The 23841-nt window shown below is 38.6% G+C and overlaps 1 long non-coding RNA gene across 1 annotated transcript; it reads right to left on the bottom strand.

The window, feature by feature from the left end:
* Positions 1-4747: 4747 nt before the first annotated feature.
* LOC124506700 (uncharacterized) lies at positions 4748-23736 on the bottom strand. Its single transcript, XR_006960868.1, has 4 exons — positions 23111-23736; positions 18820-18891; positions 7230-7360; positions 4748-4874 (listed from the first exon to the last, which is right to left on the bottom strand). It is a non-coding gene; the product is annotated as an uncharacterized LOC124506700 (long non-coding RNA).
* Positions 23737-23841: the final 105 nt, after the last annotated feature.

Genomic DNA, 23841 nt, shown 5'->3' with positions numbered 1-23841 from the left:
GAAAACGATTTTTGATTTAGACTTAAACCAGATCCAGACTTTTCCCATGTTCCTCCTCCTGGGGTTTCAATCTAAAATTGCTAGAAGTCTAAATGAAGTTTATCTCACTTTGTGATAGATGTAGTCCTGAAATATTCAGTGGAAATGTCGATCTGTATTTGATGCCCAACCACTGGTTGAAAAACCACGTGTTTTTCCTGCCTTACGATTTATGATTTTAAAGTATCTTACCCGCTCCTGGAAGAAAGGGCCCGTGACTTAGAATGACTTCGTGGAAGACTGCACTATGTGCTGTGACATCCTAACACTTTCCAGTTGGAAATAACACTAGAACTAGTAGCTAAAACTACCTCCCTCTAATCATTTCACAAGTGAGGCAGTAAAGCTTTAAAATAAAGTGCCTCCCCACACATTGGAAATAGAATTCCATTTACAGAAATTAATTTACATTTTTCAGGAACATGGTTATTGTGTAAAAAGCTGTACATCCGGGCTTATGGCTGAACAGAGGCCACATGTATATAAAGCAGCATCAGTGGGCTTTGGAGTCAGACGAGATGGGGTTCGGGTTCAGACAGCGTCACCTGATGGAATACTTACACTGGGGAGGATACGTCCTTGTGGAGTAGAAGTTAAGATGCAGTGAAACAATGGTGTAGGGCTTTTGGCGTCCAGAAGGTGCTCAAAAAATCTTAGTTTCTTCTTTAATTTCCCTTCCCCATTAAAAATCGATTTACTTGAATTAAGAAGTCAGGTTGCCGGGGCGCCTGGGCAGCTGAGTGGGTTAAGCCTCCGACTTCGGCTCAGGTCACGATCTCACAGTTCGTGGGTTCGAGCCCCCATTCGGGCTCTGTGCTGACAGCTCAGAGCCTGCAGCCTGCTTGGAATTCTGTGTCTCCCTCTCTCTCTCTGCCCCTCCCCTGTTCACGCTCTGTCTCTGTCTCAAAAATAAAGAAACGTCTACAAAAGAAAAGAAGTCAAGTTGAGCTTTCTAACGGTAGTATTGGGGAAATTTGGAGGGGTGAGTGTATGAAATAAAGAATGTATTGTCAGGCAACAGCTTCGTGACATCACAGTTCACTTTATGTAAAAACCAGAGGCTGCATTGGTGGAGGAGAAGCTAGTGTTCATCATCGAGGTGTCTTGGCTCCCCAGTCTGAACCGGGTTTGTGCCACAGGCGGTGGCAGGGAGCGTGTCCGTTTCTTAAGTGGACCCACGTTCCGAAGGCTGATAAACGTGTGAGCTGCTCGGAATGACCGTTCTTGGTGCAAGAACTCCTTCCAGTTCCTCAAGCTGCAGGGGCAAATCCCTTTAATTCGGGAATTATCCCTTTCCTTTGGCTAAAACTCTTCAGTACTGGCAAGGGGACAGTTATAAAGTGACAAAGTCCTTGCCTTTTCCCTTGCTGTTTGCAGTTGGGCATGTTTCATGGTAGCCACTGTGTCGGGCCCTGTGCACCTGTGGGGGTGAAGTGGCTCCACAAAGCTCGTCTGGGGCTCCCTCGTCCCAAGTTAAACACAACAACAGAAATGCAGCAACCAAAGAAATCTTTACAGGTGGAAAGGACTTTGGGGAATTTTCTTGGCCTTAAGAAGTTAAGCCAATTAACTAGTCAGGTAAGAGGTGAAGATACATTCTCTTACACATTATCTCCCATATTATATTACAGTTAGAAATATGTTTCTATTCCTTACTATGAATTTAAACTTTTGTGCTCTGACATTTATTGTTCATTTCCCTCCCCCACCCGTGTATTTGTCTCTTTCTCTCTCTCTCTCTCTCTCTCTCTCTGTGTGTGTGTGTGTGTGTGTGTGTGTGTGTGTGTGTTTTATTTATTAGTTACCCCTAGGAAGGATAAATGGATATAGCTTATTCTGTTTTTATTTTTTTATTTTTTTAATGTTTATTTATTTTTGAGAGAAAGGGAGAGCACATGTGGGGGACAGGCAGAGAGAGAGAGAGAGAGGGGCACAAGGAGAGGGAGACACAGAATCTGAAGCAGGCTCAAGGCTCCGAGCTGTCAGCACAGAGCCCGATGCAGGGTTTGAACTCACAAACTGTGAGATCATGACCTGAGCTGAAGTTAGACGTTCAACTGACTGAGCCACCCAGGTGCCCCAGACATAGCTTATTCTCAAGCCTTAGGACACTTCACTTTTTGAGAGCCAAAGCCAACATGCACTTTCTGCTGAAATTCCTTGATGTTGTTCCAGATTGAATATCTCACTGAAAATATGGTTGAGGATGATTTCATTTTCTGGATTACATTCCTTGGAGGAAGGGGCTAGAAACAAGGGCAGGTTAAGTCCCTGTGGGGCAGGCCATAGGGTTTTACTAAAACGGGGAGGGTGAACATTGGCAGCAAGGAAAAAGAAGGAAGAAGAACAAGACAGATAGTGTTTGCTCTTAAATGATCCCTTTGATGGGCTGAACTTGCCTGTTTTTCTTTTCTCTTGGACTAGGGAAACAGACATATTTGGGGTTTAATATTAAATAATATTAAAGGTTTTTAACCTTTGTTGTAATTAATTTTATTAAATTATTCTTCATTCTTCAGAGAAAACTGTTTCACCCATACAGCCTTGACTGCTGGCACTTTTGGGGAATTACACTACATAGTAATAAATCAAAGTGCAGAATTTCCAACCACAGGAACATGGAGTCCAGGCCAGTACCCTAGCAGGGCGGACAGTGGGGAGTTCTAGAAGGTAGTAGCCCCCAGTAGAACTGAGGGCAATGGAGAGGATGCGGCACGAGGACCAGTTACCAAGATGAGGCTTCGGAGGGGGGGGGCGGGGGGATGTGATATGAACCTTCTCCTTCACAAATCGCATAAAGAGAGTAAAAGTCGGTGAAATGGGAGAGGTTGCCACATAGATCACACTCAGTAGACACAAAGTATCCCTACTCACAACATGAAAGAAACCCCAGTTCCCACATTTGCCTCTCCCCTTCTTATCTTGGGTGCTTTCTTTCATTAGGAACAAACTTCCAATGTCAGAGAATTATCAGCTGTGTAGTCACCTAATCAAATAAGACAACAAATCAATCTGAGACCATTTTAACAGGTTAGTTCCTATTAAATCAGTAGATTAACACCAGTAATATACTGTATCTACATGAGCATCCACCTTAATTGAAGATGGCACAGAGCCACAGTTCCATAAGGCATTAACCTAATGTACATCAACTCAAATTTATGAATATATGTGAGGTTTCTTTGATGTTTCTGTATTTCCATATTGTTTCAATAGCCACAAGTGAAATGTTGTAGCTAAAGAATGTTTAAGATGCCTCTTTTACTGTAAGTTTCCAGTTGCCAGTTGAAGTCCCTACATTGACATTTAACTCTGACATTTACATTTCAAAGTATTCTGCCCTTGTTGATGTATAATTTGCATACAATAAGTTCTTAGCTCAAACTCTAATGTAGTCAAAAGGACAGTCAAATCACAGAACTTTCATAGACTCGTTTCTGTAAATAGCATACATATATTAATGTGCACCACACAGGTGATTATCATTTTGGGGGCTTCTTGGAACTCAAAGAGATTTTTATATTGAAGTCATCATCCTACCTAAGTATTCAGCAGAATTCATGAATAGAAGACTCATAGGGACAGAATGGTCTAGATATCAATGGTCACTAACCTCCGTCTCTCTGTACTCATTATTGAAAAAGATAGTCTTATTAGGAGACTGGACTCTCCTTTTGTTGCACATGACCAAAGCTTTGAACTGTTGAGAGGTAGCATCTGTGAAGGATAAGCTGGTGTTCAAAAAGCTTCGTGCAGTTTTTTTCTCTCTCATCCTATGCTAAAGTTGATGATTTAACAACTGTAAAGATCAACTTATCCATTTCCTGGAAAAATCCACTACCCAAAGTCATATAAAACAAATTTAGAGTAGAAAGTCCATTTAATCACTTCTCAAAGAAATATTTCGCTGGCAGAGAAAGCAACTTGATATTAGAAGTCTGCCTACTTAGGATTTCAGTAAGAACTGCACATACCCTCACGGGGTTGGGTAGATTATCCAGGTCCTCCTGTTGGCCCATTTGACCTCTCTTTCCTGGGCAACCTAAAGACAAGAGCCCTAAATGGTTTCCAAGCCTGGATTTCCACTTCTCCAAGCTACCCTTTCGGTTCTTTGAACCTCTAAGTATTTACCTGGAAAAGCCCCCACGGCTGTCTTACAAAGAAAGCTTCTCTGAATCAACCTTTTTTTTAAGAGACAGTATCTGGTTTGTTGAGGACGTGGCACCTCCATCCACCACAATTTAGTGAGTTTAATCAACAATTATTGTTTTAAGTACCTTAGCAAATAGGATGACTATGACTTCCTTATAAGGCATTGTGATTTTTGCAATATCACTTTATTGATTATTTTTGAAACTTAAGCCCATTCTTAATGACACAGCCAGAAATTGTAAGTTGGCTCTTGGGTTCCTGTGCTTCTCAGTAACATAGCCATCTTGGGAATGCTACGTTATTAACTCTATTATGATTATTACCAGGCAAATGAAAGCTTTGTTTCTCCATGCTAAATCACAGAGTCAGAAAGAAAGAGTTGGTTTTTAAAATCACACTGTGCATGCTTAAGGTTGGGCCTTAAATCAAACCTGGTGTGTGTGTATGTATGTATGAGAGGTGGGGAGGGAGAGCGAGGGTGGAGGAGAGAGAAAGAGAGTAAGAGAGCGAGAGAGAGAGATGAGACATTACTACATTCTTGGAGGAATGCTGATCATCCTTTCCCCCCTAAAACCTAGGTTAGCTTTACCATGTCTCTGTAGTCACATTTTCAGTTCTTGCCTTTCCATTGCTACAAATCCTGGATGAGCAACTTTCTTCATTCCCACATCCTGGGAGCATACCTGCGACATACAATCAATACCTTCTTGGTCTAGATTCAATTCCCTCAAATCCCTTAGTCCCCAGGATATTCAACAAAGAACTGTTGAGCAAGGAACAATTGCTCACCAGCCCTCCAGGTCTTGCAGAAGGTATAGATCAGAGATCAAAGCTTTTTTTTCTCTTTTATCACCATAATTCAGTGCTAGTACATAGTGAGCACTCAATAAATATTGAGAGAAGCAAGGAAGGGGAATTTTGCAACTGATCTGGCAAAAAACAAACAAAAAACTGGGTGCTTACTTTCTATGGCATGGCATAAAGGGGTTGGTGGTTAGGAAATCCCAATGCCTAAGATCACTCAGAAGCAAGACTGCCGTTTTATATATATGGGGGAGAGGGGAGATACTAACACACATGAAAGTGGCGATGATGATGATGATGGTGACAATGATAATATTTCTTACTTAAAATTTACTGATTTTTAACTGGAGGACTAAAAAATTGAGGAAAGAACACACTTTGATCTGGTTATAATAATATTACTTACAATCATTTACATGAACAACTTCTATCTAAGCCAGACTACTTTGCAATATGATAATGATAATAAACATTTTAATAGGTAAGCTTACTTTTATTATAATTTTATCCCACTAAAGTATTAATCTATATATACTTCTTCATAGCTGTCAGGTAGTAGAGTGATGTTTATTCAGAATATTGCTTAGGACTTTAAAAGAGTCAAAGAAAATATTGCATCTAGTCAAGGGAAAATATATTTCCCCCAGCTGTGGTGAATAAGCTGTTTTGCTCTTTTACTAATTATCCATATCCTCAAACCAGGTTGGATTATCTTCATAATCAGCCTTTGCAAACAAGTGCTATTTTGTTTTGATTACAGACAAGTTGATAGCTTAGAAATGTAACAATTTCTTATGAACAGTACATACAGGGATAAGCTGTATGTGTTTAGGGATACCTGATTTGCTTTTCCTGAAATTTACTAAGTTTTATATCTTGGATATTCTTAAATTTTATAGACTATGCCTAAATGTGGCTTTTTCTTTATTTCTCATTTTTTGTCACACACTATATATATTTTTTTCACTGAAAACATTCACCTTTCAGTCTGGGCAATTGATGTCCATTGTTTCTTCAAACATTAACTCCTCTCTTTACTTCTGGGACTCCTAATATCAAGATGTTAGCTTTTATACTTATCACCTCCACATTGCTTAACTTTCCTTTTATATTTTCTGTGTTGTTATCTTTACCTGTTCCCTTTTGGGAGAGTGCCTCCATCAAATCTCCAACGTATTCATTAATTCTGCTACTGTGCCAATTCTACTTTTTATCCTGTCTATTGTGCTCTTTATTTCAAGTCCTATACTATTTTACACATAATATTTCCACCTGTTACTTTTCACATTTTCATACTGTTTCATATTGGTAATATCTTTCCTAAGCCATTTGAGTGTATTTATAATGCTTATTTTGAATCCTTGTCCCATCAGTTGTAAAATTTATTCTTTTGATGGACTCTAATGCAGTTTGCTGTTTTCTTTTAAAATAGCTGTGCTCCTCAGATACCTCCTTACTTTAACCTTTCAGTTAATATTCCTATTGGAGTACACATTGCTCTGTCCAGAAACATATGTGGGGGGAGACCAAAGGTCAAACTCCAGTCTAACTCAGACCTGATGCCCTTGGAGTGTTTGTGGGGCAGTGGACATGTGTGCGCCTAAAGGCGGAGTGCCATGGGCACCAGAAAAACATCTTAGTTTGTGTCACCAGTCCTGGAGGCTTGGGTGAGGAGTCAGGGGAATAGAGGTGACTATCCAAGGCTATCAATCTCCACCTGCTTGTTTTTGAAACTCCTAACCAACATTTGGGTTGCCAAGATTTTACACTTGAGGACACTTGCATCTATGTGGATTCTGGGCACAATTGAGGCAAGATCGAGAATGCCCTGAACTAGGACCTTCATTCCCTCATGCAACCATTCAAAACAGCCCTCAGTCTTCCCAGGAATTTCTGACAGCTTCCTGTCTATCCTGATGTTTCTATTTCCACTGTTTTCACTGGCGTTGATCTTGGGGGAGTGATCTTGTGGTGCCTGATAGCATAGTGTCTTGATTGGAAGGGGTGATTAAAACTTATCTTACTTGGGGTGTCTGGGTGGCTCAGTTGGTTAAGTGGCCAACTTTGGCTCAGGTCATGATCTCACAGTTCGTGAGTTTGAGCCCCACATTGGGCTCTCTACTGTCAGCACAGAGCCTGCTTCAGTTACTCTGTTCCCCTCTCTCTTTGCCCCTCCCCTGCTCATGCTTGCTTTCTCTCTCTCAAAAATAAGTAAACATTAAAAAAAAACTTACCTTACTCAAACTCCATACAAAATCATGCGCGGTGCTCCAGCGCTTCATAAACATTGTTAACATTTGGTGTAGGCTCACGGTGACAAGATGCTTCATTGCAATATGGAACTTTCAGGCAAGTAAATGGTATTCTATGATAAAATATATTATGGTTGTGAGATTGGAAATGATAAGTCAATACGTATCACCCCAAAATGTGGCCGTGTTTGTTTTATCTCTTCTATCTGAGACACATGATTGTGTTGTTTTTCTGATCCAGAAAGAGAAAATCCTTTAAGATAGCATCAGAGGCCCACCAAAATCTGGCTGGCAGAATTTGCTTTGGCTGCTCTGATACATAGCAGTGCTAACTTCTTGCTTGCTTTAGTCAAGGCTGCTAAATTTGTGTTTTAAAAACAGTCAACCATCAAATCCCAGTCCTTTAACACCACACAAGTTAACATTTCTCTCTCGTGTTATATGTCACCATAAAAATGCCCTGCTTCATACAGTCATTCAAGGACACAGGCTGATGGACCTTCCACTATGCCAACACATGGTGGGAGAAGAGAAAGAAAGGACATCTTAGATCTGCTCTGCTGCACCACTGCTGCTCAAAGCTCATTGGCTATAACTAGTCAAATTGCCAGGTTTGCCCCCTATGGAGCCGGAATGTGTTGTTTTCCATATGCCTCAAAGGAGAGGATATTGGATATTGACGAGCTACCACATGTCCTCAATGCTGTGTCAAATGTGGTTATGATATAAGCTTAGTTTCCAAGATGATACACTACTCAGATTCTCCTCTTAGCTTTTTTATTCACTTTTTCACCCAGGGGATTTACTTCTTTCACATCCCTTATAAATATGTTTCCCAAGGTTCAATTTCCAGCCATATGCTACACTTCTTATGTACTATTTTTCTTGAAGATTTAAGAATCATCTATCATGGTGTCTCTCATAGTTCCTTAACTATAGAAGTCTAACAAATATTGAATTATTGATGAGCTAATTAAATATGAGCTCAAAGCTAAATGGTGATTTTAGAAATTCTATATTTGGTATGCATATTTAGTAATCTTTTAAACTTAATAGTATAAATCTTCAGCATTCTACCTCCTTTTCTCATATTTCTCCTCTTTTCAATTTTTTTTCACCTTAACACCTTAACTTTACTATTAAAAAAAAAGTATTAACTGTATAATGAACTCTGGCCTTTGATAAACCAGAGTTTATAAGTAATAACAAAGCAAAGTAAGTAATAACAGCATGAGGATATTCAAATGATGAAAAAGGAAACAAGAAAGCAAAGTATTATTTTTTATTTCCTGCTTTTTAAAAAAAATTTTTTTTAACGTTTATTTATTTTTGAGACAGAGAGAGACAGAGCATGAATGGGGGAGGGTCAGAGAGAGAGAGGGAGACACAGCATCTGAAACAGGCTCCTGACTCTGAGCTGTCAGCAAAGAGCCCGATGCAGGGCTTGAACTCATGAACTGCAAGATCATGACCTGAGCCGAAGTCAGATGCTTAACTGACTGAGCCACCCAGGTGCCCCTTTATTTCCTGCTTTAAACCACTGAGTGACCATCTTCTTTATCAGTTGTCTCTAATGACTTTTACACAAATAATGCTAACTTCAGTGCCAGAATAATTTTGGAAACAGTATTTATTTTGTTTAGTATCTTCAATTGGAAGCTTTTTTAGAGTAGTGTTTTTCATAGGTAGGAGCAACGTTTAGGGCTAGATGACCAAAACTAATGTTTTAAAACACTGAAAGTCATTTGCATTAAAAGACTTTTATGTGAATATATGAGTAACTCAAAACACAAAATAGATTCATTTAAAAAAATCTATTGAACACAACTGTACTTAAGGCATCTTGTATAAATTCACTTTGAAATCTCTGACCATCAGGTAACAATGAATAGATTCCTAAAAATCTGTCTAATCCTCTTAGATGGATTTAAATTTGTACATTTCTCTGTGTGTACTATGTATGAATATATATAGACACATGTACATATATGTCTCTGTATCTATATATCTAAAGAGAGAGCAAGGCCGATGATCTGACTCTTGTTCCTGCTGTTTTGTCATTGGGTTCCATGGGCCAGGAAAACTTTTTCTTGCATTCATTTTTATTTGTTTAGTCCAAAAATATACCAAAGGGAAACTATGATTCCATATGGAATTAGAGGTATACTTTTTACTCTATGCCAAACATATTGATAAACAAGAGTCATAAATCAGATTTATTTTCAACTAAATTATACTGAGCCTCTACTATAACTGCCTGCTAGAGTGCTAAATGCTTTTATGTATCTTTTGTGTTTTATAAAGAGCCAGAAAACAGTACCATATATATAAAAATACTGTCTATTATGATTTTTTATAGATTTATTGGAGTATAACTAAAATAAAACAAACTGCACTTATTTAAAAAGTACAGTTTGTTAAGTATTGATGTATGTACACACTTGTGAACTCATCCCAACAACCCAGATAATGAAGATATCAATCAGCTCCAGAGTTACCTTGTGCCTTTGTCATCCTTTCCTCCCACAGCGATCGCATTACCACTCCGTCCCCCACCTGGGCAGCCAGTGATCTGCTTTGTCATTAGATTTGTTTTCATATTCTAACATGCTACATACATGGAATGATATAGTACAGATTCTCTTATGCCTGGCTTCTTACAATCATCACAATTATATGGAGACTCATTCCTGTTCCTGCGTGTATCTACAGTGTTCTATTTTAATGCAGAATAGTACATGTCCATGGTTTGGATATATCACAATGTGTTTATGTAGTCACCTGTTTGTAGACATTACAAGTAAAGCTGTTATGAACATTCAGGTTCAAGTATTTGTGCGCATTATGTTTTCATTTATCATGGGTGGATATGTACGAGTGGGATGACTGGGTCATATGATACGTATATGTTAATTTTTAAAGTAGGTGTCAAACTCTTTTCCAACATGGTCATATCATTTCAAATTCTCACTAATAGCGTATGAGGGTTCTGGTGGTTCTGCTTCCTTGCCAACACTTAGTACAATCAGCATTTTTAATTTTACTCATTCTAACAAGGGTGTAGTAGTATCTCATTGTGGGTTTAATTTATATTTTCTTAGTATCAATTAATGTTATGCATTTTTCATATGCATCTATGCAATTCTTTGAGGAAGCATATATTGAGATATTTTGCAAATCTGGATATAGGAGGGTATGTACCTTCAAAAGCGTTTATACTTTTTTTGTTTTTGTAGTATTTTAGAAGTCTGAAATTATTTCTGAGTAAAAAAGTAAAAAAGAAGAAAATTGTTATGAATATGGTCACAAGAATAATAAAAGTTAAATCATCTCTAAGAATATATTTGAATATACAAATATAATAAATATTTAAAGTATAAATATATAAAATATAATATTAACTATCATATAATATTATATTAAATAATAGTTTAAACCCCAAATGATGCTGGCAAAGATCAAGAAGTGGAGAAGGACAGGTGTGAAGAACCAGAAACATAAAAAGCTTCCTATCTATTGAAGTGAACTGAGTCAAAAAAAAAGTTAGTTTCAGTCTTGACTTGCATAATTAGAGATCTGTTTTTTCAATGCAAGTACAAACAAGAAATGAAACCCATACAAATCACTGCAAAAGACAAAAGCAAAAGAACCAAATTCCTTATATCGAAAGACAAAGAGCACGGGGCTTGGCACCAACACATAAAAATAAAGAATTTAAAACAACAGAACAGACAAATCATACATAAAGATTCTTTGAGACACACACAAAAAATGTTCATGACAAAATGTTAATGTGTAAGATGCAAACGTGTATTCAGAATGACCATAATTATGTTAAACACACACATATATATTCAGCATAGAAAAAGAACGAATGGGGCCACCTGGGTGGCTCAGTGGGTTAAGTATCCGACTTTGGCTCAGGTCTTGATCTCACCATTCGTGAGTTCGAGCCCCACGTCCGGCTCTGTGCTGACAGCTTAGAACCTGGAGCCTTCTTTGGATCCTGTGTCTCCCTCTCTCTCTGTCCCCCAGCCCCCTGCTTGTGCTCTGTTTTTCTCTCTCTCAAAAATAAGTAAACATTTTTTAAAAATTAAAAAAAAGACAAAAATGAATAGAGGTAAATACATCAAAGTAGTTGTCTTTGGGTGGTAAACTATGCATACTTTTTATTTTCTTAATTATAATTTATGTTTTTTCAAAGTTGTCTATAGTGAGCATGAATTACTTTTATGCCAAAAATAGGAGTTGTATTTTTAAAAAAGAAAAATATAGCTTTTCATCTCTCCCTGTTTCTAGAGCTAAACCTGATTAAATGGTGCATGAAATGGCATCAAGACCTTCTGCCTAACATTTTCCATGAAAAATGTAAGTCTGCCCCTCGGGCAACATTGCTGAGGTAACAAGTTTTATCACTTAAGTTGTTTTACCTGGAACACTATCCCTCACATCAATTTTAGTTTCATCTTGGGTATATGAAAGGTCATAGCAAGAAGTTACAGGAATAAACATTAATGTCAGTCAATTTTGATTAAAGTGGAGAACTTTCTCCCATTCCAGAGGACCTAAAAGAGAGGGAGTTTTTCCTTTAATTTTTCAATTGTTGTTTGTACTACTAGATGGTTTGGGATCACCTCCAGCAGTGTTCTATTTGACTTCGTGGATTCACAAAGGCAGCAGAGGGCAGAGATTAAGAGCATGGCCTCTGGAGACAGGATCTAGACCTGAGTCCCAGTCCTTAAGCTAATAAATGTCTTTGTGCCTTAGTTCCCTCATCTGTGTGGGGACTACCTCACAATTATTTTGAGAATTTGATGAATTCATGTTTGTAACATGCTCTGAACAGTGCCTGAAACACAGTGAGTGTTATAGAAGTCTTAATTAAACAGACAAAATAGATAACTGAGTTGTAGTCTATGGCACTTCCATCTTCCACCAAGCTCTTATCCCCTAGAGTAACATAAAGTACTATTTCTATATCTTGTCATACACGGAATTGTGAAACACATTGCATTTTTCCATTTTTCCATTGTGCTCCTGCTTCCTTTTGATCGCCTAGTCTTCTAGATACAGTGGTTTTCAACCCTTTCTTTATCTTCCATCACCTCCTCAAAAGCTACCTCTCCCCATGGATCCTGCATCCTTGCAGTCCTATTTTCTACTTTCCAGAATCATGGCTGGGGATAATCTCCACACCAACTTCTTTTCGTGCTCTTCCTTTGCACAGAGCCTTTCTGGAGGTCATGCATCAATCCTATGGATCCAGAATGGTGTGACAAAGAACAGTTGTCAGAGGGACATTAAGCAAGTGTGCGGAGGAAAAGGAAATGGTGTTCAGAGCTTCTAGGAAGTCAGTAAATATTCTGGGTTTAGCAAAACTAATATGCAATTTTGAGGACTCTATAATATGCTCACGTGTATGTTCCAGTAGGGAGGGAAAAGTGTGCACCATTTCTCAAGCTTATTTGCCTTGCGGAAACTTTTATTTTCTCTCTATATTCCTGTTGACACCTGGAAGAGTTGGCAGAACACCGCTCTGAAAAATGCTGCATGCCTTTGCTGAAAGGAGTGGCACTCTGTGGTGGAAACACTCCACAGTCTTGTGGGGAAGAAATATTTCTGAAGACACCATTCAAATTACACCATTTTGGTGCAATTTGGTGGCCAGAATGGATTCATCATCAAAATCCTGAAAGTAATTTGATGTCCCTCATCCTGCCCCAGGCCTTCATATGTGTATTCATTCTACACATTTTTATGGACAGCCCACTGCATAGCTAGATGAGCACCCCTGACTTTGTTTCCTTGGTCGGACCACAGAGCCTTACTGGACACCTGAGAAGGACTATGTGATGACGATTGGAAAATATGGATCAGACATTCAGGTAAGGGACTTTACTCCCCATTTTATGGCACTAGGAAACAGAGCCAGACCCTAGGTGTGGATGGATTGTGAAGGAAGTAAACAGTCACGTGAATTCTGCTTGGTCCACTCTTTACAGTACACCATTCGAGTGTCCTTGGCAACATTCACTCGATCTTCAGTGTAAGAATGGTACAACTTAGAGTCCAACACGTTACATGAGCTGATAATAAAAACAGTGATGAAAATAGAAAATATTTACTACGTTAGCACTTTACATATGTTAAATCTGCTTTTACTTTACTTGGAAGGCTAAGTATATTCCTGTCCCTGGTTGAAATGTCAGGCAGATACCTGAATTTTTGGAATCTTAACAAGAACATACGCCTTCTAATCCCATCTGGGCATAAGAATATTCTCAGTTTAATAATTAAAATGCTCAGTGCGGTGTAATAACTCATGTTCCAAGCTTCCTTCCAAGTTAGTCCTCCCTTCCTGTCCCAGCGTGGGCAACTCCTCACACCCTCACTTCAGAGATAGAGTCCGGGGCAGGAAAGCCCTGCTTGGCTGGCACAGATTGCACCTTTGGGGCTCCTGAGCTGGTGGACCCCTAGGGCTGAGTCCTTCTCTGGCAGAGCTCCTCAGAGACACTGCTGCTGGGGCCCTCACACTGTGAGGCTCACTGCGCCTTGCCCCAACTGGTCATCATGATTCCTCCCTCCTGCCCTGGGCATTTACTTGGTGACCCATCTCCTTTGTGGTGTTCAAGGAATTAAAAAGGAAGCAATGAGACTGAGGTGGCTCTACTGTCTTGGTAGCCTGTGTAAACAAGCAGAAACTTAAACACGAGTCAATTCCTGTAAATGCACTCCTTTGAAGAAAACGAAATTTAAGAACAACCAATCACAAACAGCCAACTGGTTGCTCCTAAATAAGGCAACCACGTAAGCTACATTCAATCAGTTTCCTTGCTTTACTTCCAGGTTTGCTTTATAAAAGCCTTTTTCTCCCACCTCTTGTCCATGGAGTGCTCCATCCCTATCCACACTTGCTCTAATAAACTCTTGAAAATTGCAATGGGCCTCAGGTTACCCTGTAACACTGAGTATCAGATTGTCTTTCCAGATAGGGATTCTTCACATCCTTGGAGTTCACATTTTGTCCATGAGAAACAGCCGTGCTTTCTGGCAGTCAGCAATAGAAGTGTACTTCGCAAGCAGTTCAGCTCTCCTCCCTTGGCTCTGCTACCTCAGGCCTAACCAGCCACAGCCTCTCACATGACCTTCATGTGCTTCAACTCCAGGACACTCACGTCAAGTCCTCCCAGTGTTTCTCTTGAAGGTCCCTTTCTCATGTAGGTGAGAAGGAACGTTACCCACTCTTCACTGTGGTGAGGATGCTCAGATCTCCAACAACTGTCCCAAATAAATTCTCTCTTATTAAAAAATGTTTATTTACTTATTTTTAAGAGAGAGAGAGAGATAGAGCATGAGCAGGGAAAGGGCAGGGAGGGAGGGTGACAGAGGATCCGAAGCAGGCTCCTCACTTCAAGCAAAGAGCCTGAGGTGGGCCTCAAACTCACGAACCATGAGATCAAGACTTGAGTCAAAGTCGGATGCCCAACCAGCTGAGCCACCCAGGTGTCTCTAAATTCTCTTTAAAAACAATTATTTCTTTTGACCCATCCAAGCTCTCTTACATGCTTGGGGGTATGTATTGAGCTGAAGTTTGCAGTGGTTGATAACTCTTTTCGCAGGTACTGCATCAGTGGCCTATTGAATACCTTGCTACAAAATGTGGAGATATGTTGAACCTATGATTTAGTTCTCAGCCTTTGGGGATTCAGTGTAAACTGAGGTAGGGGGTCTCAATCTAACACCCCGGAATACAACCAGTGTCTGATTTCAAGTGATAGATGTTCTCTGATCATCTAGAGACTAGTTACTAGTCTAGATCAACTAGAGACTAGTTACTGGAGTACAGTATAAGCATCACACAGCCAAGGATTTCTATCCTTTTAAAAAGTACTATATCCCCAGCTCCTAGAACATTTTGAGCCTGACATACAGTGGCTCAACAAAGTTTTGTTAAACTTATGTATTATTTTACAGATAAGACAATTGAGGCTTAGAAAGGGTAAGTAACCTGTCCAAACTTAGTCACCTAGTAAACCATGGAGCCATGGTTTGAATAATTGGTGACAGAAAGCAACTAGTGGTAATCAGGTATATTTTATTTAAGCTTTTCTTTTTTTTTTTAAAGCTATTCTTTTATATATATTCTGTGACTTTATATAGAATTATTTGCATAGAGCCTTTAAATTCATCTTATTTTCATAGAAATCTTCTAGAATTTGATTACCCTGTATTTCAGAGATTCATGCTGGCTCATCGCCTATCAGACAACCTGACCTTGGATGGCTACACTGCCATCTGGTGTTGAATATATGAATTGCCTTTATTAAACACCTTTAGGATAATGGCTTTTTTGAAACTTTATATCCATTAAGTCATTTAATTTTCACAACGACCCTGTACAATAGGTACTATTTGTTTTACCCATTTTATAGATGACTTATACACTGGCAGGACCAGGACTTGATCCCAGGCTGTCTAGCTCCAAACTTCAGTCTTTTATTACATTGTCATGTTTTTCTATAGAGGAGAACCAATTCACTCTATTTCAGTAATACTAGATGTTTTAGACCCTCTGCCTTCTCACACTTCTCCAACCTGATGTTGTAATTTTATGGGTTCATTATTACCTCCACCAGCCATATAGTTGATAGTAGGGAGAAACTCAAAATCATTTTGTTATTTACTCATATAATTTTCTTTTCCTCATTTCTGAGTATTTTACCACCAATCCAAGTGAGGAAAGTTACAGTCTGGTATTTCACCAACCATAATGAAGCTTACTTTTCAACATCTATCATCTCTAGTTCAATAAACACTATGCAAGAGTTCACATGATATTGTTATAAAATAATGATCCACATGGAAATGTTTGCCTCATTACTTTATAGTTATTTCTCCTAAAGTTAATACTTCACTACCTGAATGGTTTGGAGGAGAACAGCTCTCCTTTGCTGAATCAGAAAATCTGATAATTACATATCATTAATCTAATGTCATAGCACATTAAAAAAATGAGTAGGTCAAACATTCTTAGTGAGACCAACATTTAATGCTATGCCCATTATTTTCATAATGTTTACTATCTTTAAAATTCCTTGCAGTTTGCAGGGCACTTTCACATAGCTTTTTTTGTTTTGTTTTGTTTTTATTCTCATAATTACAATTTGAAGTAAGTATTTGTACTCTCATTTACAGATGAGGAAGTTAAGACTTAGAAAGGTTTTTGTGACATGTCCAGGGACATAGTTAATAAGTAGCTGAGCTAGTGCTAGAACTCTGTCTGATTATAATCTGGAACCAGACCATTTAAAAGGCTTTCCTAATATCCATACTAATGTCAATTTCTAAATGATCTTTCTCTCCCAAGAGATACATCCATGAGAAAAGAATTTCAAGGTCAAATGCATTTGGGGAACACTGTCTATTAAGTTCCCCATTGGAAGAATCACAGACTTGTTATCATTTTTAAAGGCTATGAAGGACCCTTGCATTAATGAAGCACATTTAACTTTGTTTAATCTGGGCTTATTCCCAGATTTAATTAATCATTGAACTTTTTCCCCCAAGTAATTGGTAATAACAGACAAAAGACCTGCATTAACAACTGTTCAGCTTTAACTGAACAGTGTATTACCAACCATTCTAAAAGGCCCAATGCTCCATGTGGACAGGCCGTATTTTGGATGAGTTTAGGAAAGATTAGAGCAAGACAATAGTCGTGAAAGAACAGAAGTGTATGCTTTTGCTTTTTAGTTTTTAGTCAAAGGGACTTGCCTCATTATAAATGCCATGAAAGTAAGAACCATTTCTAAACATTTTTTGAGGCATATAGTGCAATCCCAAAACCGTATGTTCTGGAGAAGAGTAGCATTAATTTCTCACATCAGTTTTATTAATCATAAACATTTGTTTATCAGAAAATTGAAAACTTAAGCCTATTTTTTTACTTAATAAGGGGCATAGCACTGGGCAATTCTGATGCAGAAAGATCATTTACATAACTGCTATGTGTTTAAGGGACTTCTGACCATCATCACTTAATGAATTGACCAATGTCCCATACGTAGTTTTTGTTTTTTTTTTTTTAATTTTATTGGAGAGGGAGAGAGAGAGAGAGAGTGCATGCATACAAGTGGGGGAGGGGCAGAGAGAGGAAGAAAGACAGAGACAGAGAGCCCCAAGCAGGCTCTGCACTGTCAGTGTGGAGCCTGATGTGGGGCTCCAACTCATGAACCATGAGATCATGACTTGAGCCAAAATCAAGAGTGAGATGCTTAACTGACTGAGCCACCCAAGTGCCCCACCCATATGTTGTTTTCTTAAAGGTCCACGTTAATGCCAATAATATATTAGAGGGGATTCAAATCTATTAGAAAATAAATTATCTCACAATTGGAAAAATAAACAATTATTTTCTACAGTACTTTTTGACTTAAAAATCAATTCTCTTTCCTTTTTTCCTCTCTTCTATTCTCTCATTCACCTGTTTATTGATCCAAATTTCTTATCTCAGAACTCTACAGTAAAGGAATTTCAAATGTCAGACGGAGTGGGTACAAATGGACAGACTGATGTATATCTTCAGTGCAACTAAAGCCCTGGCACATTTGGACAAGCACAGGTACAACCTGCCACACAGATACATATTAATTTAGCAGGCTCTCCTGCCCACTGCCTCCACCAAAATGGAACGGAAAACTTAAATCTAAACTTGTATTATGCCACATTTCAGTCAGGTCTTTAAATGAGTATTCTTGGGGCGCCTGGGTGGCGCAGTCGGTTAAGCGTCCAACTTCAGCCAGGTCACGATCTCGCGGTCCGTGAGTTCGAGCCCCGCGTCGGGCTCTGGGCTGATGGCTCAGAGCCTGGAGCCTGTTTCCGATTCTGTGTCTGCCTCTCTCTCTGCCCCTCCCCCCGTTCATGCTCTGTCTCTCTCTGTCCCAAAAATAAATAAACGTTGAAAAAAAAATTAAAAAAAAAATGAGTATTCTATGCTGGGCACTAGATTGTATTCTTGGCATCATGAATCTTCCATGAGTGATAACTCTGCTTGCAATAAAAGGTCAACAACAATTTTGAACAATTCAGTTTTTCTCCAAACATTTAATTCTTGCCTGCATGAGCACCTTCATATATACAGACACACACAAACATAGAGTTTACTAAATTATTGCTCTTTCAAAACCTACTGTTTACTGGTAAGAGAATTTGAAAACCCAGTAGCCACATAGCAAATCTGAAAACAACTCATAAACTACCAAATTATAGTAAACCTGGATTTAATCCTACAGATTGTTCCCTATTACTCTCATCCCTAAAGACCAGGAATTTCACATAGGTCTAATTGGTATACCTTTGTACTTTGTAAAGAGACACCCAGCCTATTGTAAACCGCCACACTTGAATTGCTTTCGTGGTGGAAATATTTACTAAAGGTCAAGTTGTATCATTCAAGCAAATAAATCCTAACAAGAGCAAAGGCTGAAATGTCTTAAGTGGCCTTCCACTTCCATGAACCTAAGAGGTATCTCTTTACCTGTTCTGTGGTATTGAGGAAATAATAATATCTTACCTTGGTGGTATGCTTCATAGTCTACCAAGCATTTTCCCATATATCATCTTATTGTTGCTTATCACAAAAAGCCTGGAAAGCAGGAAAAGCAGATATTATTTTGAGTTTTACCTAAAAGGCAACTGAAGTTGGAGGAAGGTGACCAGTTTGCCCAGGGAGATGTACTAGTGGAGGACAGGGCTGAGACCCACAGACCTCCCAGATTTTCATTCAGTTCTCTTCCCATAACCACACTGTGGTCAGAGTTGACATACAGACTGAATAAATAAAAGATAAGATTGAGTTATACTTCTTTAAAAAAATTTTTTTTTAATGTTTATTTATTTTTGAGAGAGACAGAGACAGAGCATGAGTCAGGGAGGGGCAGAGAGAGAGGGAGACACAGAATCCGAAGCAGGCTCCAGGCTCTTGAGCTGTCCGCACAGTGCCCAACGTGGGGCTCAATCCCATGGACTGTGGGATCATGACCTGAGCTGAAGCCGGACGCTTAACTGACTGAGCCACCCAGGTGCCCCAAGCTATACTTCTTGCATGAAGATTCCTGAAACCCAGTCAAGCTACCAGAATTTCTGTGCACTAAAATACTTCTGATTTGAAAAATGTTTTTTTTCAGTAACTGCATAATGAATTACAAACACCAAATGATACTTCCTCAGGACTTCAGCCACTTGGCAAGTTTAGCAAATTAAAGTAATAAGCACTGAGAGAGCTAATCATTGAAAGATGGTTCTGTGAGACAAAAATGCCCAGAAGTTGGGCCACCTGAATTCCTTTTACAGCTATGTCACTGACTTACTGTGTTTCCTTTGGCAAACTCTCTGGAGGTCAACTTCCTTATCTATCATGAATAATAATACGTGCTCTGTTAATCTCCCCAGGCTCTTTAAGGAGCTTGGAAAAATAATTTACGATGAAGTTGAAAATAATGTCTCTATTCAAATGAAAGGCCTATAGCTGAGTTACTTGACTAGAACTTCTTCTCTTTTTAAATCAGGTGAATAATAAATAGGCTTAGCATTTTAAAAATTGTGTATTTTATTTCTGGTAATATGTGCAACATTTCAGAAAAATACAAACAATTTTATATTCCTTTCTGATGTTCTAATGACTACCCCCATTTACTCTGATTTTGCTTGTGCTTTTCTTTTTAATAAAGGTGCCAATTGAAAGTGAAATGTATACTCAAGGAAATATTTAATGTCTTATCCATAGTTTGAGGAGAGTGAAGCAAGAGCCAAAAATTGGGCAGGCTTCAATCCAAACAGATTCTGTAGTAAACTGGCCTCTTCAAAGTGAAAACTGAAATGGAAAAGCTAGGAATCTGTTATCTGTGCAGTTTTGGCAATCAACTTCTTAGTAATGCAGTTAGGACAATGAGGTGAGGACACCATTCTCCTGTTTGTACTTAGTCATTATTTAAAAGCTGGCAAGATTCCAGAAAAGTATAATTTTTTTTTTCTTTTAGAGAAAGAGAGAGAGAGAGAGAGAGAGAGAGAGAGAAAGAGAGAATCCCAAGTAGGCTCCAGACTTAGTGTGGAGCCTGATGGTGGAGCTCAATCCCACAACCCTGAGATCATGACCTGAGATGAATTCAAGAGTTGGACGCTCAACTGACTGAGCCATCCAGGTGCCCCAGCTTAATAATTTTTCACACGAATTGCAAAAGGCTGTTAGTGAAATAACTTGTTTTTATTGTAATACAGTTTGCTAAGCACTAGTTAGGTGCAAAAAAACACTATTCAACCTTCATATGCCTGTGCTAGAAAGAATTGAGGGTGTAGACAGTTTGTAAAAAAGCATTGAGGGTATAGACAGTTTGTAAAACTTAGAAGTGATTTGATGCATAGAAATTGTCAAACCTAGAGATGTTTTAAGAAAGGAAAATGGTAAGTAATGGAATTAAATTTGTTAAGGAGGTTATGTAGCAGGATTTTAACACCAAGGAAAGTACTTTATTTTTTATTTTTTAAGCCATACTTATAGCTACTTTAAATTTTATTTACTTTAATTTTACTTTATTTTCCTTGCAGATTATTTTGATTTTTGCAATAAATATTCTGTCTCAATCTAAATTGGGTTAGATCAAAAAAAATAAGTTGCTTATCATACAGACAGCAATGCGTTTAATTAGGAATTAAACTATATACCAAAACCCACACTTCTACTACCCCACACTGTATCTCTTTACAACTTTTGATCCCATAATTCCACCTCTTGTAATTTACTACAAGGAAATAATTTATCAGAAGAAAACAAGCTGTCAGGAAAGAAAAAGAAGGAATTTAAGGTGTCTATAATAACAGACATTTAAACAAATTAGGATAGATGAACTAACAGGCTATTTACATATTGTGTAAGAGACTTCCTATTAATGAAAAGTTCAGCTCTTACAATGTACCTACCCTTTCTTCCCAAACCACTCTAAAATGACAAGAAAGGGGGGGGCAACAACATAAAGAGAGTATGAATGGAAAGAACATCAGATGAGAGGTGTCAACAGATTTATGGAAAGAAAAAAGCCCAGCACATTGTGTTACTGGATTTAAAGAGCAGAGGCAACTGCACTTGAAGGCACTGCAGATGGGGACACCAAAGAAAAGCAAACCAGCCACTCCAGGAAGCAGGGAAGGGCTGGGGGCATATGGCTTAGTGGGAGGCAAGGATGGGATGGGGCTTGGGGGAAAGGCTGTGTGGAAGACAATGATGGATTTCTCTTCAACATCTGTTTCTCACCCAATCTTCTACAGGCTCACCCTTTCTCCTTCTTGGAAGAACACTGTGTCCTTCTCTGAGTGGGACCATGTGACTCAGAGGAGGACATGGGCACAGAATCTGGGAAACATAAAGCTAACACAGGAAAGCAAGGAGGCAGGCTTAGAGAAGGGGCTCACCCTGGAGCGACTCTGTTAATTGAGTTCTGCAATGCATGTGGTCAAGGGCAGCTTGAGGGCACAAAAAAGACTATTCAGAGAGCACTTTGGCTTTTAAAATGCTCAATTTAGTAAGGTTACAAATTCAAAATTCTTAAACACTTAAGTTGACTTAAAGATAACAGTATCATATTTATAAAGCTAGTAAATTTTAATCACTTTTCAGGATCCTCTTATTAATATTCAATCCCATTTAGTAGCTTGGTTCATGAGACTTGTTTAAACTTTTTAAACTGCATTTTAAATGCTTTAAATGTGCGACACATATTCCAATCCAAGGTGCTCATATAATTCTTATAAATTTAATGTTAGATTTCAACTTGAAATCAAATTAAATCAATTACACATCTTAAAATTAGAATCATAAAGCTGATTTGTTAAGTCCAATTAGCCAAGTTTTCTTAAATACTACAGTTCCATAAAACTCAAAACTGCAGATTCTTTTTTAAAATTTCTTTTTTAATTGTTTTTAACATTTATTCATTTTTTGAGAGACAGAGAGAGACAGAACATGAGCAGGGAAGGAGCAGAAAGAGGGAGACACAGAATCCAAAGCAGGCTCCAGACTCCCAGCAGGATGGGATTCTTGCCTTCAACTTTGATTGGACTTACCGAGCACTGTTTATAGCTGCTATACTAAGTAAGCTATGACCTAAAGAAGGAAGAGGCTTTTAAGTACACTGCAACTCTTAAAATGAAAATACACATTACCTATTTTTTTCTGTCTACTCAAAGAAGTTATTTCAGCACAGAGACAGATGTGGGGCTTGAACTCACAAACTACAAGATCATGACCTGAGCTGTAGTCAGATGCTTAACTGACTGAGCCACCCAGGCGCCCCTTTAAAAATTTTTTTAAAGTTTATTTATTTATTTTTGAGAGGGAGAGAGAGAGAGGTGGGAGACAGAGAATCCCAAGCAGGCTCTGTACCATTAGTGCAGACTCCATGTGGGGCTTGAACTCAAACCATGAGATCATGACCTGAGCTGAAATCGAGAGCTGGTCTCTCAACTGACTGAGAGAGAGCATGTCTGTGTAAGTGAGGGAGGGACAGTGTTAGAGGGAGGGAGAATCTTAAGCAGGCTCCAACTCAGGGTGGAGCCCCACAGGAGACAGGATGGCAGGGTTCAATCTTACACCCACTGTGAGACTATGACCAAGCCAAAATTAAGAGCTGGATGGTCAACCAACTAAGCCACCCAGGTACCCCTGCAGGGATTCTTTAACACAAAAAAACATTGTTACTTTGATTCCCTAAATATTCCTCTACTTAATTCTGAGTCTTACCAAGGTTAAAAGATAAATAGTTCTTTCCCACTAAGGAAAAAACTACTACCTACCAATAAAATATTGAACTTACCATCCTATGTCATTTTTACGGCCATCTTCTCAGCTTGTTCAGTTTCCTTCTGTTCTGAGAAGACCTTGGACTAGGCAAGGATGGGATTCTTGCCTTCAACTTTGATGGGACTTAATGAGCACTGCTTATAGCTGCTATACTAAGAAAGTCATGACCTAAAGAAGGAAGAGGATTTTAAGTGTGCTGCAACTCTTAGAATGGAAACACAAATTATCTAATTTTTCTGTCTACTCAAAGAATTCTTTAAGTTGACCACTTCCATGTAATTGGCTATATGACTTGATGGGATTTTGAATTTCTTTGGCCCTTCTTCAAGTATAAATATCTCCCTGTCTAACTTTAAAAACTGAACTTTATCAACCCTTCATTCATTTTGAATTTTTCCTGACTGGTAAGACCACACAACTCTTAGGGATAGAAAGATGTCATTGGATTGACCTCTGAGTATCTGTCATTGTTTTTTTGTCTAGTTTTGTGGGCCCAACTTCTAAAGTCATCCTACTGACAAGAAACAAGAAGGTGATATTCAAGGGGAAAACATGGAACTAATTAGTTATCTGTTACTTTGAAAATAATATTGAACTCTGCTTTGTGAGTTTGAATCTTGCATTGGGCTCTCTGCTGTCACCACAGAGTCTGCTTCAGATCCTTTGTCTCTCTCTCTCTCCCTTCCCAGCTCTCTCACACACACAGCCTATTTCTATCAAAAATAAAACCAAAAAAAAAAGAAA

Source organism: Lynx rufus, unplaced genomic scaffold (assembly GCF_022079265.1).
Source record: "Lynx rufus isolate CCGP_SWC_20201006 ecotype Redwood Valley unplaced genomic scaffold, mLynRuf1.p SCAF_1, whole genome shotgun sequence".
Taxonomy (NCBI): domain Eukaryota; kingdom Metazoa; phylum Chordata; class Mammalia; order Carnivora; family Felidae; genus Lynx; species Lynx rufus.
Note: the sequence above shows the minus strand (reverse complement) of the source record. Positions and strands in the feature narration are given on the sequence as shown.